Genomic DNA, 3788 nt, shown 5'->3' with positions numbered 1-3788 from the left:
GACCCAGCCATTTTCCTTTTTGGTATCTCCTCAAAGGAATTAAAAGTATCACACCACACCACGATATACGCACACCCCTGTTTATAGCAGCACAGTTTGTAGTAGCTAAATCTTGGAAACAGCCCAAATGCCCATCAACTGATGCACTGATAAAGAAGACATGGCTTTTTTGTACAAAGGAGTAATACTAGGCCATAAAGAAAGATAATCTTGAGCCATTTCTAGGTAAATGGATCCACCTTGAGACCACACTCCAGTGACATAGATCAGATGCACATGTTCAACCATTGATGGTTTCTCTGGTGTGAGAAACTAAAAGGGTAAATAAGGACCAAAATGTGTGATAGATATTGGGAAACAGGAGGAAAATGCTGAAGTAGGAAGGAATCTAGGGAAGGGGGAGAGGGAAAGGAAAGGAAGGAAAAGGAAAAGAAGAATAGAGGAAAAATGGAAGCAAAACTTTTGTAAATGAAGAGGGAAGAGGGCTGAGGGCAGGGGGGAAAAGAATCAAGATATATCATGCACACATATAAATTCCCTAGGATGAATGTTATTATTATGTATATCTAAAATGTACCAATAAAAGTAATTTCAAAAGAACTTACTAAATAAAAAAGAAATGAAGATTGACTTCAATTTTAGGAAGATGAGGATACTGCTTATGAGGTCTTAGAGGGAAAAAATGTTGATCCATTCAATCCAGAATAAGCTGCTCACTTTGGCAGCACATATACTAAAATTGGAATGATGCAGAGAAGATTAGCATGGCCCCTGTGCAAGGATGACATTCAAATTCGTGAAGCGTTCCATATTTTTAAATAAAGCAGACCCACATGTGTAAATATCATATTGTATCCCTAGTGTAAGAACTCAAAAGAAGAAATAAAAATTAAAAGAGTATAACACAGCTAAATGGAAAACAAGAACTTAAGGATTAAACAATGAACAGAGAGAAAGGAGAAAAGTTAGGAAATATGGCAGGGGCAAAACCATACATTTATATACACAAGATGGTTAAGGCAATGGGCCTGAGAGTCTCCATCAGGTTTTTGAAAATAGCAGTTAATGGGTAGAACTCTCACCCTGACCTACTCTATATGCTGATATCTGTGAACTAAGCAACTATACTGAGGATAGCAATCAATACGTAATACTAAAACCATGTTTGAAATACCTGTCATTTTGATCTTCTGTGTACTTCTTCTCATATCATATCAATTATTGCTATACTCTCTTTAAAGTAAATGTTTGTTTTTTAAAAAGTAATAAAAGAAAACAAGAGACCAGAAAAAAAATGTCATAGGATTGTCCTACTACAATGTTGTATATGGTTGGACTTCTAAATTTCTGTGTAAAAATGTGTAATTGTTTTTTCACATTCCATAGGGATCTAAATTTTAGAATATCCAAAGTTGTTGGAAAATAGCCGTTCCATGTTATGTCTAAAGCATTTGATATTCAGACAGATAATGATGTTAAGCTCAATTGTCTCTGTTATAGGGTAATAATATCATTAAGTTTCTTTTCTGGATGTTTAACAACTAAAGTTTGCAGATCAAAAATTAGGGAAATAGAGGGACTACACGAGTAGCTAATATTTTGGCCCTAGCCCTTCAAGGTCAGTGAGGACTCAGGACATAAGAGAACTTGGGCTGTGACATCCTGTAACTCAGTAGTATCCCAAATTTTCTGATCAAGGAGATTATGGGGGTCACAGAGGAAAGTGATCAGCAGTGTATATTGTGCCTAAGGAGAGTCACCTAGAGACGAAACATTCTCTCAGGCTTTCACAGAGAGCAAATTGGTCAAGCACTGGCTATGACTTATCCAGATAGATGACACTGACAAAAGATCTACAAGATACTGTACATGGTTTCAGGGTAAATCCTGAGGGGATCTGACTGACCTTGTCAGATACAAAAGTTACATTTTTAGTTATATAGGTCTCACTTTAACTTGATCTTAACCACCCAGCAGAAAAGTATGACCATGAGGTATAAAAAGTAATGCTGTATTAATATATTGCACTGTAAAAGACTTAAGTCAGCACCTTCTGACAATTGCCCGTTCTGCTGATACAACCCACTACTATTCTGGACTATTGGACTATATGGGTTATTTTGCTGAATTCAAGTACCTACAGTCTTTAGACTGGCTTCAAGTATGAAAAGGTCCTTTAAAGACTTCTCCAAATACAGCTTCTCTAACTGCAGTGGAATACCCATGTCTGACAAAACAAAATAAAAATGTGGGATATAAATAAAGGACCATTTTGTAGTGAAAAAAAATGCATATACAAGATAGTTAGGATACACATACAGACACTTTCTCTTCAATGAGAAGAAAGGTTTGTGCTAATATTGTTTAGACAAGATATCATGTCTACATCTTGTCCTCTGAAAAACTACTAAGAAGACAATATGCAATGCATTAATTATTGTAAGTGTCCTACTAACCTGTTTTGAAGCTGTTTCACCGCCATTTTATCTTTTTTCTCATTAAAATGAATAAAAGATTTAAAAATTCCAGAATAAGACAAAAATAGATGTCACTCCAATGATTGTGTGTATATGTGTATGTGTGTGCGTGCGCGCATGTACGTGTGTGTGTGTGCGTGTGTGTGCGTGCATGTGTGATGTTGTGAGTATCTGGCAAAAATAGATGATTCCTTAGGAAAATGTTATATTGAAATGTGTTAATACCAAATACCATACTTGCTTTATTCCTGCAAAACATTTTAAAATAATATTTCCTGGACAAATGGAAAGGCATGACATTAATTGACTGAACACTGCCACTAGATTGTTATTTTTATAAATCTAAGTTTCTTTATCTAACAATAAAAATGTTGAGCTAGAGATCCATATGATCTTCTCTGCTTCTTTAGCTTATGACTGCATTACTTGAAGGAAGATCTCAAGAGATATTTTTCCCAAGAATTGTGAGTTTCCAGTGCTAACCTGGGTAACAGTGAAGAAGGCATGCTTACAAAACCTCATGCCATGGGGGGAATTTGCTGCCTCGGGGAATCAGCACTCACAGCCACCTGCTCAGTCCCATCCCAAAGTCCGTACAATTATAATTTGAAACCAATGGGGTAAAGTGTTAGTATAAAGTTTTGATTTTGCAAAATTCCCTTCTTTAAGGTGGGTGTATTAAAGATGTTTGCGGATAGCAGATCAGATAAGTTACAAGGATTGGACAAACTTTAAATTCAGTAACAAATGTCAGAAAGGCATACGTAAGGTTTGGGCACCAAGGAAAGTTTAACACAGTTCAGGTTTTGTTAATAAATTATAGGGTCCAGGAAAGGAAGGCACTGCCTTATTCAATACTCTGCCTTGAATTTGGGATGCTCTGTACAGTGCTGTCCCCCCTCCCTGCACTGGGAGAGCAGCAACAGGCCTGAGAGTCTCCAGCAATGAAGGCCATGGTGACAACAAAACAACTTAAAGGTGTATGGGAAGGACCAAGGTCTCTGGCCACTCCTACCTGTGGACCTCACACCACCGTCCTCCCTAGCTCAGGTGTTTCACAGCATCTCTGAGCTGAGGATGCCTGGCCTGACTAAACCCAGTAGGATAGGGAACCACCGTGTCCAACAGAACCACTTCCTAAAGAGTCTACTAGCAATTTGTTCTCACCCAAGTGAGAATCTCATTCTCAGTGACTCATCTACTCAGCGCTTCAGGTTCCAGCTCCCTGGGGCCACACAGTTCAATTTTGATCCCACATATACAAAATAAGTCAAGAAACTGGATACTGGGGCCGGCAAGATAGCTCAGTAG

At 37.8% G+C, this 3788-nt stretch overlaps 1 non-coding gene across 1 annotated transcript; it reads left to right on the top strand.

Moving 5' to 3' along the window:
- The first annotated feature begins 709 nt into the window (after positions 1-709).
- LOC111815517 lies at positions 710-816 on the top strand. Its single transcript, XR_002820200.1, has one exon. It is a non-coding gene; the product is annotated as a U6 spliceosomal RNA (small nuclear RNA).
- Positions 817-3788: the final 2972 nt, after the last annotated feature.

This window comes from Octodon degus, unplaced genomic scaffold (genome assembly GCF_000260255.1).
Source record: "Octodon degus isolate 3935 unplaced genomic scaffold, OctDeg1.0 scaffold00017, whole genome shotgun sequence".
NCBI lineage: Eukaryota > Metazoa > Chordata > Mammalia > Rodentia > Octodontidae > Octodon > Octodon degus.
This window is presented reverse-complemented; position numbering and strand designations above follow the sequence as displayed.